Genomic DNA, 16,422 nt, shown 5'->3' with positions numbered 1-16,422 from the left:
ATTTCTACTTACATCACACGTGTGCAAACAATGGTGAATCAACTTAAACGTAATGGAGAAGCCCTCTCCGATGCAAGAGTTATGGAGAAGATTCTACGGTCATTGACCGAGAATTTTGAAAACATCGTTTGTGCAATCGAGGAATCAAAGAGTCTGGAAGAGATGACCGTTGATGATCTTGTTGGTTCTCTTGAAGTGCATGAGCAGTAGAAGAATAAGAAAAAACAAGAGTTGCTCGAAGAAGCCTTACAAGCCAAGGCAACCATTAAGGAGGACAGGGTAATGTATGCGCAACACAATCGAGGAAGGGGACGCGGTCGTGGAGGTTGTGGTCATGGACGCAGTGGATGAATTATGAAGAAAATGATCAGTCAAGCCAACAAAATTGGCGTGGTCGAGGACGTGGTCGTGGGAGAGGCGGCCGGTCAAATCATCCAACTATTGAATGCTACAACTATGGAAAGCATGGGCACTACGCAAAAGAGTGCAAATCAAACGTCGAATGTCACAACTGTAGAAAATATGGGCACTATGCAAAAGAGTGCTATTTTGAAAAAATGATAGAAGAGAATGTGAATCTGGTCGCGGAAGAGGAGACAAGAAAAATCGGTGTTCTCATGATGGTCTATAAAGACACCACTTCCGACAAGGAGACATTGTGGTATCTCGATACTAGAGTCAGCAATCATATGTGTGGGAACAAGAATTTTTTTGTGGAGATACAAGAGATAAAGATTGGGTATGTGTCATTTAGGGATGAATATATTTCTCGAAAGACGATGGCAAAGAAGGGTCAATTGAAAATGTATATTGTGTCCCTGACTTGAAAAGTAACATTATTAGCTTGGGGCAATTATTGGAGAAGGGATACTCAGTACTCATGAAAGACCGAATGTTGCATTTAAAGAACGAAAAAGGAAGGTTGCTTACACAAGTTGAGATGGCCAATAATCGAACGTTCGAACTCAACTTGAGAAACGTTCGAGAACAATGTCTACAAGTCAAAATGGTGGATAAAGCCTCGTTGTGGCACTTACGATTCGGACACCTGCACTACGGCGGTCTACAGGAGTTAGCAAAGAAGGATATGGTTCCAGACATGGATTACAACCAAGAAATTTTGCGAGGGATGTGTACTCGGCAAACAAGCAAGGAACTCATTCCCAAAGAAGGCGGAATATAGTGCAAGGAAGTCTCTCGAGCTGATTCACACCGATATATGTGGCCCAATCACACCTAAGTCATATAGTGAGAAGAGGTACTTTATTACATTCATTGATGACTACACAAGGAAGACTTGGGTTTATTTTTTGAAAGAAAAATTGGAAGCATTCGAGGCATTCAAGAAATTCAAGGTATTAGTAGAAAAGACGACTGGTTTTTTCATCAAGGCCATACGGTCAGATAGAGGAGGAGAGTACATGTCAACCACTTTCATAGTCTATTGCGAGGAACAAGGGATTAAGAGATTCTTAACGGCGCCCTACTCACCTTAGCAAAATGGCGTGGACGAAAGGAAAAATCGGACTATCCTCGATATGGTTCGGTCTATGATGAAGAGAAAAAAGATGCCGAAAGAGTTTTGGGCATAAGCAGTGCAATGTGCTGTGTATGTCCAAAATCGATGCCCGCACGCAAAATTGGCGGATCTAACACCACAAAAAGCTTGGAGCGGACAAAAACCGACCGTATCGCATTTAAAGGTATTTGGTAGTGTGGCCTACACACATATACCAGATCAAAGAATAACCAAACTGGATGATAAGAGCAAAAAATACATCTTCATCGGTTATGACGAGAAAACGAAGGCTTTCAAGTTATTCGACCCAATTAAAAGGTGGTTGTAAGCCGAGATGTGCGGGTGAATGAAGAAAGTGCATGAGATTAGAACAACCAAAAGGAGGAATCTGAATAGGAAGAAAAAAGAGAGTCATCAACCACTAAACCGATATTAGCACCAACAACCTTTCAAACATCTGATGATAAAGAAAAGCCGAGACAACCGAAGATGCGAAGTTTGTAAGACTTATACGATTCAACAAGTGAAGAACACTTGGTGTGTCTTTTGGCAGATGCATATAACATCATTTTTTAAGAGGCAGTGAGAGATAAGAAATGGAAAGTTGCGATGGATGAAGAGATACGGGCAATCGAAAGAAATTAAACTTGGGAGTTGGCGGAGTTGTCGGATGGATGTCGAGCTATCAGAGTGAAATGGGTGTACAAGAAAAAAATGAATGCCCTAGGTGAGATACAAAGGTACAAGGAACGCCTTGTTGCAAAAGGGTATAGACAAAAAGCTGAGATCGACTACGATGAAGTTTTTGCCCCGGTGGCAAGAATGGAGACAATCCAACTTCTTTTATCCCAAACGACACATTACAAATGGTCGATCTATTAGATGGATGTGAAATCAACATTTTTAAATGGTGTGCTTGAAGAGGAAATATTTGTGGAGCAACCACCCGGGTACACGAAAGTCGGGAAGGAAAGTAAAGTGCTGAAGCTAAAAAGGCGCTATATGGACTGAAGCAAGCACCTCGAGCATGGAACACCCGAATCAACACCTACTTTAAGAACAACGGATTCATACAATGTCCCTACGAACATGCATTGTACGCAAAGAAAGACGAAGGTAACCTGTTGTTAGTAGCTCTATGTTGATGATCTTATATTCATGGGGAACAATGATAAGATGATACAAGACTTTAAAATCGCTATGACTTGGGAGTTCAAAATGACAGATTTGGGGCTAATGAAATATTTCCTTGGTCTTGAAGTTAGACAAGGAAAATCTAGAATATTTGTGTCCCAAGAGGCATATGCAAAAGACATTCTGAAAAAGAATAAGATGGAATAATGCAACCCAGTAGCAACACCAATGGAACTCGGAACAAAACTCTCTAAATTTGAGGGAGGAGATCATACAGATGCTAGCAAATATCGAAGTTTAGTTTGAAGTCTACGGTATCTCACATGCACAAGGCCTGACATTGCGTATAGTGTCGGCATAGTAAGCCGATTCATGGAGGAACCGAACTACACACATTTAAAGGCTATTAAAAGAATTCTTCGATACATCTGAGAAACGTCATCACTCGGGTTACTATACTCCGAGATAAAGGAATACAAGATGATTGGTTATTCTGATAGTGATTGGTGTGGAGATATAGATGATCGAAAAAGTACATCGGGATATGTATTTTATATGGGAGACACATCTTTCACATGGCTCTCAAAGAAGTAGCCAATAGTGACATTGTCAACATGTGAGGCATAGTATGTGACAACATCTTGGTGTGTGTGTCACGCAATATGGCTAAGAGGTCTACTGAACGAACTACAAATCCAGCAACACGAAGCAACTGAAATACGAGTCGACAACAAATCAACAATTGAGTTGGCAAGGAATCCGGTGCACCATGAGAGGAGCAAGCAAATCGATGTTTGTTTCCATTTTATACGGGAACATGTGAAGGAAGGTAATGTGCGATTAAGTCATGTTGCGAGTCGTGATCAATTGGCGGATATTTTTACAAAGGCGCTACCAACTGTGTTGTTCAAAAATTTCAAGAGAATTATTGGAATGAAAGATGGAAAAGATTTGAGTTTAAGGGAGGAATTTGTTACACAATAAACTCAAATAACGGTCAGCCATATTTTAAGTAATAAATTGAATGTCTTTTAAGTTTAGTCTTTAATGGTGGAGGTCTCAAACGTTTTAGCAGTTTTAGTAACTAGGGATCAGCCTTAAATGTTGCAGTTACAGTTTTTGTCTTTGATTGTTGTTTTCATTTCTTGTACGTTTTGTTTTCTGTTAAGAGACTATAAATAGAGGTGTGTGTGTTGAATATGGAGAGAGAGAAAAGAATAAAGAATATTTGTTTCAGTCTTATAGAAGAAATCCCCAAGAGTATTTTTATCTCCTCTTCCTCCAAAAGTTTATTTTTTTCTCAAAGAGTATTTTTATCCCTTGATCATGATATTGTAGGATAAAGAAGAATTTATTATTAAGACAAAATCTATTTAATGTCAACATACAAATCTGTCTATTGGCTAATATAACAGTGGATCTTGTCTACTTAATGTTATTCTGGCACATATTTTCTTAGCATATCAGATAGTTGTCATGTAGTTTATTAAACAAAAGCTTATTTACGAATGCTTTCTTAGCATAGAAGCTTCAATTTAGGAATGTTGTCTTTGGGTTGCATGTAGTTTATTAAACAAAAGAAAGAAGTTGATACATCTTCTATGTTGTATACTGGATAAGAGTATAAGTTGGATTAACCATCTTCTTTTAACAAATATTTGATCATTTTTGTAACCATAAATGATAAAACGAGACTTTGTCTTCTTCCTTGCTGCAAACAATGTTTAGTTTTTTTTAACATTTTCTTTAGGAGCGGGAGGATTTAAGAAAAGCTCGAGTTGTGACATATAAGATAGTGAGTGATCAAACATTTTGGAGAATATCCTTGATTTTCAATTCTCATGTTGACTTTAGATCACATGTGTTTTTATTCTTTGAAAAAAGAATTGAAAAAGGGGTTGTTGAGAAAACATTCTTTAAATTGAATTTTATAGTCAAAAGGTGGTCATTCAAAAAATTGAATTTGAGACTGAAGAATATAGAGAAAATGATTGTATTTAATGAATGATATTACATAGTTATAACATATATATATATATAAGATTTATCTTAGCATCCAAGTTAGGACAACTTATAGATGGGCTGAAACCTTTAGATGGGTTGGGCCACATAATATATTCTAACACTCTTCCTCAAGTTCAAGGTGGTAGAGTAGATATCAACTAGAGTTTGCTTAATAACATGTAAAAATGACCCGACAAGAGAGACTTCGTGAAGACATCTACAGTCTGGTGTGTTCGGTAGACACGTACCGTAATTGTATAGTACCAGCACTAACATGTTGCCGTACAAAGTGGCAATTGATCTCGATGTGTTTAGTGCGCTCATGAAACACATCATTTCGAGAAATGTAAATAGCACTCTGACTATCACAATGAAGATCGGTGGCTGGCAGTTGAGGAACGTCAATATTTGAGAGAAGTCATCGAATCCAGAGAAACTCAGAAGTAGAATCAATAAGCGCACGATACTCTGACTCATCGCTGGAATGGGAAACAATAATTTATTTCTTGCTTCGCCACGAAACAAGAGAATCACCCAAGAAGAAACAATAACCAGTGATAGAGCGTCGGTCAGTGGGATTGTCTGCCCAATCAGCATCTAAGTAACTAGTGAGTACCAATGATGAATCAGCGGAGAAGTGAAGACTATGTAAGAGAGTTCCCTTAATATAGTGAAGAATACGTAACACAATAGAGTGATGAGCTGTATGAGGACTAGTCATGAATTGACTAACTATGTGAACTGCAAAAGCTATGTCAGGGCAAGTAATAGTTAGATATATCAGGGAGCCCACTAACTGACGATAGAGCATGGGGTCTTTAAAAGGGTTCCATTGAGAGGAGTAAAACGACAATCTGTCTCAAGTGGAGTCGAGGCAGTTTTGCTATCAGTCAAACCAGCACGGGAGATGAGGTCAGAAACATACTTCGCTTGAGACAAGTAGATACCATCTAATGTGTTGGAAATCTCAAGACCTAGAAAATAATGCAGCTTACCAAGACTCTTTATATCAAAATGTTGATGAAGATATGTCTATAAATCAGATATTCCAGAGACATCATCGCCAGTGATCACCATATCATCAACATATAATAATAGAATAATAATCTCAAATGAAGAGCGACGAATGAATAAAGTAGAGTCATAGGGAGAGGCAGTAAACCCATACTGAAGAAATGCTGAGCTGAATTTGGAAAACCAAGCTCGTGGTGCTTGTTTTAGACCATAAAGAGCATGACGTAGCTTACATACCTTCCTTGAAATGTCTGAACCCAGCGGTGGACTCATATAAACTTCCTCAGAAAGATCTTAATGAAGAAAAGCATTATTTACATCCAACTGGTGAAGAGACCATCGACGAGCAGCAGCAATAGCCAAAAGACAACAAACATAAGTCAAACGGGCAACAAGAGCAAAAGTCTCTTCATAGTCAATGCCATACTCCTGTAAGAAACCCCTGGCCACAAGACGAGCTTTGTAGCGCTCAACAGATCCATCAAAATTTGTTTTGATATTGTAAATCCATTTGCAACTAATAGATTTCTTGTCAGGTGGTAGATCAACGATATCCTAAGTCACAGTCTTTTCAAGAGCCTGTAGTTCCTCTAACATAGCCTCACGCCACAATGGATCATAATTTGCCTCACGAAAGGTCTTAGGATCATGGTTAGCTAGAATGGAAGAAAAGAAATGGTAATCTTGGAGATTATGAGGAAGACAACGTACCCGGGTAGAATGTCAACTAGTGGCATGAGAGACCTGAGGTATTTCATCAGGTATTTGTTCAAGAGACGCATGTGGGTCAGGTACTTGTTCAGGAGATGCAGGTGGGTCATATGGGGGTGATGGGGGAGAAACGACAGTGTAAATAGAATTTTGTGTAATCTCAGGACCTGTAAAAGAAGGGGATGAATCTAAAACAAAAAATGAGGAATTAGTGTGGAAAGGAGTGGCAAACTTGGACTCAGGAGAGAACATCTTATGTTCCCAAAAGGTGACATGACGAGAAACACGAATCCGATTTGACATAGGATCCCAACAACGATAGCCCTTATGATCTACCCCATATCCCAAAAAAAATACAAACAATTCTGAGGCTCCAATTTGTTTCGTTCATGCGGGGGGAGGTGGACAAACTGACACAACCAAATGGTCGAAGAATGGAGTAATCTGGTGGCTGACCAAAGAATTTTTGGTAAGGAGTGACATCCTAAAGTACAGAAGATGGCATTCGGTTGATTGTATAGACAACAGTAAGTGCAGCTTCCCCCCAAAACCGATCTAGACATGAAGCAGAAAGAAGCATGGAACGAATAGTATTTATAATGTGTCTATGTTTATGTTCAGCCCTACCATTTTGTTGTGAGGTGTAAGGACATGAGCGTTGAATAACAGTACCCTGGACAGAAATAAAACTAAGAAAGGTAGAATCATTGTATTCTAGAGCATTATCGGTACAAAGTGTTTTAATAGGGAATGAGAATTGTGTTTGAATCATTTTCGCAAAAATTGAATAAGTAGAGGCAAGTTCAGAACGATTTTTCAAAAAATAAATCCAAGTAAAACGTGAATAATCATCAACAAATAACACAAAATATCGATAACCATAAAATATACCAATAGGGGAGGGCCCCCAAATATCAGAGTGAACTAGCGAAAAAAGTTTATTAGCAATAGAATGATTATTCAAAAAATAAAGTGATGGTTGTTTGTCAAGTTTACAATGCACACAATCAAATGACTCAAATTTAATAGGACCCAAAAACCTTTAGCAACAAGAGACCGGAGTTTATTTAATGAAGCATGTCCAAGTTTAAGATGCCACTAATAAATAGAGGAAGGAGAAACGACAGCAGAAATTTAAGGAAAAGGTCGAAGGGAAGAAAGCTCAAACAGGTGATCCGTCTTGCATCCCGTCCCAAGAATCCGACCTATCTGTGAATCCTGAACTTGTACACCAGAAAATGTAAAAGTAACAGTAAGTCTCTACTCAACCAACTGACCAATAGAAACAATGTTTAATGTTAAACGAGGAATATAATAGATATCTTTGAGAGATGGTGAAGTGGAATGACCAGTATGTGTGATGTGCATAGTTGCACCATTTGCTGTGTGAATGGGAGGTGAGGTGGTGAAAGATTTTAGGGAATGCAACATATTAATGTTAGATGTCATGTGGTTACAACGAGCAAAGTTTATAAACCATTGTTGATTACCTAATGTGGTGGCTAATGAAGGATTGACAGATAAAACATGAGTGAGCAGTTTATGAATATTCATAAAAGTGGGAGTAGTGGACTGAGGCGACTGCAAATCATTTGTGGCGGCGGCTATGGAGGAGGAAGATCTAGCTGAAGAAGATGAATGATCTAGTTTTGGGCATTTCTGAAGGACATGACCATTTTGATGACAATAACGACACTCAATGTTGGGGCAATGAGTGGAGTAGGAGATCGAAGTATGGCAAGACAAGTAGCCTCAAAAGAGATTTCCTTCATAGTTATGTCTAACGAAGGCAATGGATGACGATGGAGAAATGATCCACGAACAGACTCGTACTCAGGGTCAAGCTTCATCAGTACTTGAATGATCTTTAAGTGTTTCTCATTAATGTTGGCATTGTCAATGCGATCCCAGAGTGACTGGATAGTAGAGAAGAAATCATCTATGGATTGTCCTGGCTCATGTTTCAGTGCATGTAATGAACTCAACACTTGATAGTGGTGCATTCCTCTAGTAGCTTGGAATCGATCTTCCAGATAATCCCAAGACATCTTGGCGGTATCCATTCGTCGAAGTTGGATTTGGATATTCCTAGATGACGTATTTCGAATCCAGGTAAGAATAGTATGATTCTTACTGTCCCAATCATCAATAGCCACACAATAATCGTCAGTTTTTTTGTAGTCGACAGAGTAAAGGAGGATCCGACAGGTTTGGTATAGTGAAATCTCCAGTGACATATCGCCACAACTTCTTACCAATCAAAAAACTCTTCATAGATTCAGACCACAAATCATAGATTTCTCCTGACAACATAACAGTAATACCAGATGCCTCCATACGATCTATATTAAGAGACATAAAGGAAAAATATAAAGCAAGAAAAATACCAATAACCAGCAAAATATATCAAAATGTTTAATAAAGAACTCAGACTGCTCAGCGAATCAGAAAGCAGTAGATAATTCAGAAAACCAAATCATAAATGAAAATAAAAGAATATTCAAAATTAAAATCTGATCGCACTGTTGCGTCGATGATCGAAGCTAAACTGAATTTCGACAGATGAAATCAAAATCTGACCGTAGCGGCTCTAATACCATGTAAGAATATAGAGAAAATGATTGTATTTAATGAATGATAATACATAGTTATAATATATATATATATATATATATATATATATATATATATATATATATATATATATATATATATATATATAATCTTAGCGCCAAGTTAGGACAACTTGTAGATGGGCTGGGTCACATAATCTCACATCAACACATCTTTACACATGATCTCATGGCCATTTTCTTTGAGTTTCTTGTGCCTTGTGACTGTAAACTCTTATTGTCAAACAAGACAATGAAAAACTTTCTTGTAGAAGATAGGATGATAATTTTATATAATTAGTTTCTTCAGATTCTCAAGTTCATATTTTGTATCTAGTTCAAAAAATAAAACATTCTCTTAAAAAATGTAATATATCTATGTATTTGAACTCTGATTTAATTGGTTTAGATGCTACTTTCAACTCTTCTTAAATATCACAAGATTATTGATAGCTTTTGAAGAATTAATGTTATTTGGCTTCCCAGGAATGTGCTTGGTCTTCTTAATTAATCAATAGCTTCAATGTTCTTGGAACTTCACATTTATCTTGCTTTTGTGTATAAATTCTCTTGTTCATTGTCATGTAAAATGTATCACTCTGAAATCTGAATATAAGTTCTCTTGTTCATTGTCAGATAACTTCAGTTTGATTTGCATTTCAAGAAGTTCTTTCATTTGGCTGCTACAATACTTTGGGATATATAGCATTATCACCCACATTTTTGGTAATACAACTTCAAGGGAAGATGGTAACTTTCTGAGTATCTAATGTGAATGATAGACTGCTCATTTCATGGTTTTGGGCTGATGTAATAATTATTTGTAGTTCAGGTAAAAGTTCTTCACAATATTTTCTGATTATAATTCAAGTTTGACTAGGGTTATTAGTTTTGAGATTCACTATACCAAGCATAATATGAATTAAAGCATTGATAACAAGGTTATGAAATCCTGATTCAAAATGGTAGAGCCAAAAACTTGGATCTGAGAAAAAAAAATCAACTTTTGGGGCATTCCGAGAATCGAACTCGGGACCTCTCGCACCCGAAGCGAGAATCATACCACTAGACCAAATGCCCTTTGTCTGATTTCAGTTAATACTGTAACAAAGAATCTTTTCAAGAGGAAAGCTTAGACATCAGAATTTCAACATTGCTAATAATACAGTATTCATGTTACATTTGGAGTGGATCATTTAAAGATTTACATTTCAAGAAGTCCATTCAAGGCTGATGTGCTATTTTGGATTACTTATCTACTTAGATGTTTCAGTTCGCTATATTTGAAAAGTGCAAAGAGCGCAAATTATTAGTAATAAAGGTTTAAGGGAAGATGGTAGCTTTCTTAGTATCTGATGGTCAAAATTTGAGTGAGAATGATATCTCCATTCATTGTTTTGGGCAGAAGTTATATAATTCTTTGTAGCTCTTGTGAAAGTTCTACACAATAGTTTTTGATGTGATTCTAGGTTGACTAGGGTGGTAGTTTTGAGATCCACTATACCAAGCATAATATGAATTAAAGTGCTGAAAATAAGGTTAAGAAGTTTCTGATTGAAAATAAATCTGACTAGATCCAATGCTAAAAAATAAAGAGTCACTGGATACATTAATAGTGAGAAAACTATTCAGATTTTGATTCTGGAGGTTCAATACACTCTTGTTCTTTCTGCATATTTAAATTGGATGTGGTTGTCACAAAAGAAATTGGTAGGCAATTTTTTACTATATTTTGATCCCATTGTTTATACAGATAAGTGGTATACTTTTTGCTTATATATTCAGGATCTTTTTAAGGAACCTTATTTATTCTGTATTCTTTCAGTTACTGACCTTTTTGGTTGAATTATTAGTTAGAATTAAATCTACAGTTAAGTTTTTCTTTTTAGAAAATTCACTTAAGTCCTACCAATGAGCCTACTACAGCTTTTCAGTTTTATATTATTTTGCTGGTTATTTCAAGCAACTGTTTAAAGTGAAGAACTAAACTTGAGGTGTTTGTAATCAGTTTCTCAATGTATTTGGATACATCTAATTGGTGGAAATGGTCCAAAAATGAGAATAAATTGAGGTGTTTGTGATCAGTTTCTCAATGTATTTGGATACATCTAGTTGGTGGAAATGGTCCAAAACAAAATTTGGATCTGAGTTGATAAAAAATAAAAAATTGTCAAAAATATTTTGGGGCATTCCGAGAATCGAACTCGGGACCTCTCGCACCCAAAGCGAGAATCATACCACTAGACCAAATGCCCAGATGTTTAGCAATTCATTTTTTTTTCTGTTATTTAATATTATTTCTAGTTTTGATAGAAGTTTTTCAAAATAGTTGCTGATTATGATTCTAGGTTGACTAGGGTTGTTAGTTTTGAGATCCACCATACCAGGCATAATATTAGGTGAGTATTATAAACTATAATGCATGGTCTAGTTCTTCTGAGATTTCATTTTTCTGCAATCTAAAACAAAAACTTGGATATGAGAGAGAATCAAACTCATATAATGTAAAAAGGCTTAGACCTTAGTTATTTAATGTTCTATTTCATCTTAATGTACATTTCAAGAAGTTTTTTCAATGGGCTGTCTTATGACTTTGGGTTATTTGAAATTATTAGTTTCAAGGAAGGTTAGAATATAATATAATATAATATATTAATGATATAAATTGTGATAATATTATATTATAACAAAAAAAATATGATGGCTTTCTAGAATATAGTGGGATGGTTCATGATGCAATGAGTATGAAACCAATTCCTTCCTTCTCTGCTCTTCAGTTATATGTTTTATACAATAGTTTCTAATTATGATTTTAGAAGTTATGAGTTCCACTTATCCAAGTAGAACACAAATTGGAGGTGATTTGAAACCCTGAACATAGGTCAAAAAGCTGGTTCTTTGCCACTGTGCTAAGGTCTATTTTGAACACCAAAATTAGCAGCTATCTAACCCTTTGATCAACTGGACTGTTCAGTTTGTTTCCTACTTCTTATTTGTCTCAAAAACATCTTATTTTCACAACATATATGATCATTTTCATAACCATAAATGATCCAATGAGACCTTTGATTTCTTTCTTTATTGCAAAATATTTTTAGGCTTTTATCCTTTTCATTTGGGGGCAGGGTATTTTTCTCTGTAAAAAATAATGGCATGAAAAGCTTGAATATTTATTTTTCTTTGGGAATAGAGAAAATCTTCAGTTGTGACATTTAAAATTTTGATAATATGTTACTAGTCAAACATTTTTTAAATAACCCTGTTGCTTGCATACTCTTGTTCCTTTGCTACACATAATTTGTCATATTCATCATTTATATTACTGAATCTGAAGGAATTTCATACTCACTATCCAAGTAATGCAAGCCTTTGTCAATATTTTTTTTTCTTTTATAGATTCTCAAGTTGACTTTAGATCTCAAGGCCATCTTCTTTGAATTTTTGATGAGTACTTTTGACCGAGCATCCCAGTTGTCACACAATCAACGAAAATATTCTCTTAGAAAATGTATTATCTCCAAGTATTTGAATTTCTGATTTAATTGGTATAGATTCTGCTGTCAACCCTTCTTAAATATTACAAGAACATTGTATGCTTTTTATTCAAGGTAAAATGGATTATTGTTTTCTGCTTAGAAGGTAGGATTTTGTGTATGTTTGAATATGAACATTTTGAGAGTTTGTGTTTGGCTGCATTTGAATTGTCTACAGATTGCAGGGTCATCCGAGAATCAAAGTCAGGACCCAAAGCAAGAATCATACCACTAAGACTAAATGCACATGTGGGAACTTGAGCTAATAGTGTTCTCAAGAGGCTTAGAAATTAGTCATTCATTTAAAGGTCTGTATGGTCTTGTAAATACAAGCTGCAGGTAACTTCATCTTGAAAAAACTTGCATTATTGGTAATCCAAGTTAAGTGGAAGATGGTAACTTTCTCATCATCTAATGGTCAATCTGCAGGTAACTTTTGATACAAAATGTCAAAAAGTTCATTGGGACATCCGAGAATCAAAATCGGGACCTCTTGCACCCAAAGCGAGAATCATACCACTAGACCAAATGCCCATATATCTAAATTCAGACAAAACTTTAAATATGAAGGTTCTCAAGAGGCTTAGTACTTGGTCATTTAAAGATTCTATATGGTCTTTGGAGGCACATAAGTTCATCTTGACTTACATTTCAACAAGTCCATTAACATGTCTTCTGTGCTACTTTAGGTTTTTTTAGCATTGTCAGTTCCATCATTAGTAAGATTATATCTTTCTAACTATCTGTTGGTAAAGTTTTCATTTCATTGTTTTTGGCTGAAATTATAATTATTTGTAGCTCTTGTGAAAGTTCTAGGTTGACTAGGGTTGGTAGTTATGAGATCCACTGTACCAAGCATAATATGAATTAAAGTGCTGAAAACAAAGGCTAAGAAATTTCTGATTCAAAATAGATGGGACTTTGTAATAGTCTAAAAGGAGTAGTTGAAATGAGAGAGCTTAACTTTTTTTCTTTTAGTTTCTTCGAAACCTCATGTTAGAAAATAAAGAATTTCCTGATATACTTTAGTGATAAAATGTGGAGATTGACCTACTAGAGTTCTTGCGATTTCATCTTATTTTGCTGGTTACTTCAAGTGAAGAACAGAACTTGGTATAACAAACTGAACCCTATCAATAATCTTCTTTTCATAGAAAAAACAACTCTCTTAATTTTGATGAAATCATACCACTAGACCAAATTCCCATATCTATTGAAAACAAGAGTGTTCTCTAAAAGGAGGCTTAGACATTAGTCATTTAAAGGTTCTTACTTCCTTTTATTTATTTTTTGAGAAAATGGTTCTTACTTCTATACTGTTTGAAGTCTTAACATTGCAAATACAAACTGGACTTGTGATATTTGAGGCAAGTAACTTCAGTTTGATTTGCATTTCAAGAAGTGCTTTTACTTGACTTCTGTGCTACTATGGCTTATTGGATGCTTGTTTTGATATTTTAATTGGATTAGATGAAAATAGAGTTATGTTCCCCTTTTTTTTGGCATGGGATCAAATTAAGGAATCTTTTGAGAATCAAATTGAGTTTCTTTGTATCCACTTCATCTCAAAATATAATTGTTGGGTATTATATATGCTTAGTTCACAATTCTATTTTTGTTGTTCACACATACAAGTATGGTTTTATTCAGACTTGTAACAAAGATTAAAAGAATAGTATAAACAAAGCACTGGAATTAGGTGGTTGGGTTATGAATTGTTTAGTCCTGTACTATTAATGAATTTTTTTATCGTTATTTGTTTATATAAAGATTGACATGATGCAGGCAAAGCAGATGTCCAGTTTGCAAGGCTAATGAAGAGGACATTGAATATTTTTTTTCTAAAACATTCATTTTTAGCCACCATTATTTTTGTGTAATTAAACACACCAAAAAAACGACCTAAATAAACGGGTTATTCATTTTTAGCGACCATTATTTTTGTGTAATTAAACACACAAAAAACCGACCTAAATAAATGGGTTATTCATTTTTTGCGACCATTATTTTTGTGTAATTAAACGCACCAAAACCGACCTAAATAAATGGGCATTTCGAGAATTAAACTTGGGTCTTTTAGCACCCAAAGAGAGAATCATACCTCTAGACCAAATGCCCACATTTTGTGTGTAATTAAACACACAAAAAACCGACCTAAATTAAAAAGAAAAAAGGGGCATTCCGAGAATTGAACTCGGGACCTCTCGCACCCTAAGCGAGAATCATACCACTAGACCAAATGCTCACATTTTTTTGTGTAAATAAACATACCAAAAACCGACCTAAATTTTTTTTTTTTTTAAAAGGGCATTCCGAGAATTGAAGTCCGGACCTCTCGCAAAGACAAAATGCCAAAACAGGGGCATTCCGAGAATTGAACTCGGGACCTCTCGCACCCTAAGCGAGAATCATACCACTAGACCAAATGCCCACATTTTTTTATTTTTATAATGTTATTTATTTATTATTTGTCTAGTTTTAAGTTGGTGAAATGTTAAAATTAGATGAAATATTTAAACTTTATTTATTCAGAAGTTTGAACTATATTGAGATAGTTTATTGAAAAACCTTCCCACTTGTTTTTATCCTTATTTTTTCGAAGTAAAAAATTATTGATTTTTCTTCAGCTTGCTAAGAGCTCCATTAGGTTCATTAGAATTGAAATGGATCTTTAAATCAGAACTAGTTATACATTTAAATAATTTTTAAAGTTGAAAACAAATTTTTTATTTAAAATTGTTAATTTTAGACAAACATGTCTTGTTTGCTTTAGAATTAATTTATAAATGTTTCTAACATTATTTAAAATGTGTTAAAACCTTTTAAGATTATTGTTTAGAAAACCAGATTTTTAAAATTTTAAATTCAGAGTTTGGGTATTTCTGATTTAGTTTTATTAAAGGTTTTAAAATATACGGTTACCGACCGGTCCAACCGCAAAACGGTTGAAAAGGCGGTTCAATTTTTTATTTTAATACGTTTACCTTTTAAATCGGTCAAAATCCGGTCCGACCGAAAATCCGAACAGAAAATTACGGTTATAAAGGTTTCTCCAAAATCAGGTTCATCTCCTGCCTCTTTCTCTCTATACTTTTTATAGTTGTCTTTTATTATTATTAGTTGATAAAGAGGACTTTATTACTTATTAAATTAAATTTATAAAAATAAAGATATATATTATATTTTATTTTAATATAATTATAAACTATTAAATTGATATCTCTTTTAATTTATGCGTTTATGGAGGTCTTTTTGAACCTAATGTTTAATAAAAAAATGTATTAAATTTGGAAAATGTCTTAATATTAAAAGAATATTTGATTAATTTTGCACATGTCTAATGAAATATATATATATATATATATATCATTTATGTACCAATATATTTAAATAATTTTTTTAAAAATTTAAAATCCGGTTCAACTAGTGGTTCAACTGGTTGGACCGGTCGGACCGAAGTTTGTCAAAAAAATTGGGTTGATGACCGGAACGGTTTTCAAAATCTTGGTTTTATTCGTTCAATTTTATTTTGATAGATAATTTATAAATCATCTCACGGTCAATTCTAAATCAAGAAATCAAAAAATAATATCGTATTAAAGAACATTCAAATTGAAATTTAAAATTTTTAAGTTTTATTTATGACATTAATTACAATATGAATGGAAGCTTAGAATGAGTTTGAGAACATTCAGCAACTCTTTTCACATATTTTAGATAAACCAGAATTGAGCTTAGAATCTCTTTACAAGATTTAAAAAAAAAACTTAAAGTCTTGAAAATTTTAATGACGAATGTTTTAAAGAGCTTGATTGATGATGTGGGGTTGGATCTTTGTTCCTCTTCATGGTCGAGGGAAGCTATTTTATAGTTGGTCTCAGTCGGTTGATCAAGT

At 34.7% G+C, this 16,422-nt stretch overlaps 4 non-coding genes across 4 annotated transcripts; all 4 read right to left on the bottom strand.

Moving 5' to 3' along the window:
* Nucleotides 1–10,002: 10,002 nt before the first annotated feature.
* TRNAP-CGG lies at nt 10,003–10,074 on the bottom strand. The gene has a single exon. It is a non-coding gene; the product is annotated as a tRNA-Pro (tRNA).
* Nucleotides 10,075–11,177: 1,103 nt separating this feature from the next.
* On the bottom strand, nt 11,178–11,249 carry TRNAP-UGG. Its single transcript has one exon. It is a non-coding gene; the product is annotated as a tRNA-Pro (tRNA).
* Nucleotides 11,250–14,700: 3,451 nt separating this feature from the next.
* On the bottom strand, nt 14,701–14,772 carry TRNAP-AGG. Its single transcript has one exon. It is a non-coding gene; the product is annotated as a tRNA-Pro (tRNA).
* Nucleotides 14,773–14,886: 114 nt separating this feature from the next.
* On the bottom strand, nt 14,887–14,958 carry TRNAP-AGG. The gene has a single exon. It is a non-coding gene; the product is annotated as a tRNA-Pro (tRNA).
* Between the last annotated feature and the right edge of the window lie 1,464 nt (nt 14,959–16,422).

This window comes from Impatiens glandulifera, chromosome 5, assembly GCF_907164915.1.
Source record: "Impatiens glandulifera chromosome 5, dImpGla2.1, whole genome shotgun sequence".
NCBI classification, from domain to species: Eukaryota; Viridiplantae; Streptophyta; class Magnoliopsida; order Ericales; family Balsaminaceae; genus Impatiens; species Impatiens glandulifera.
This window is presented reverse-complemented; position numbering and strand designations above follow the sequence as displayed.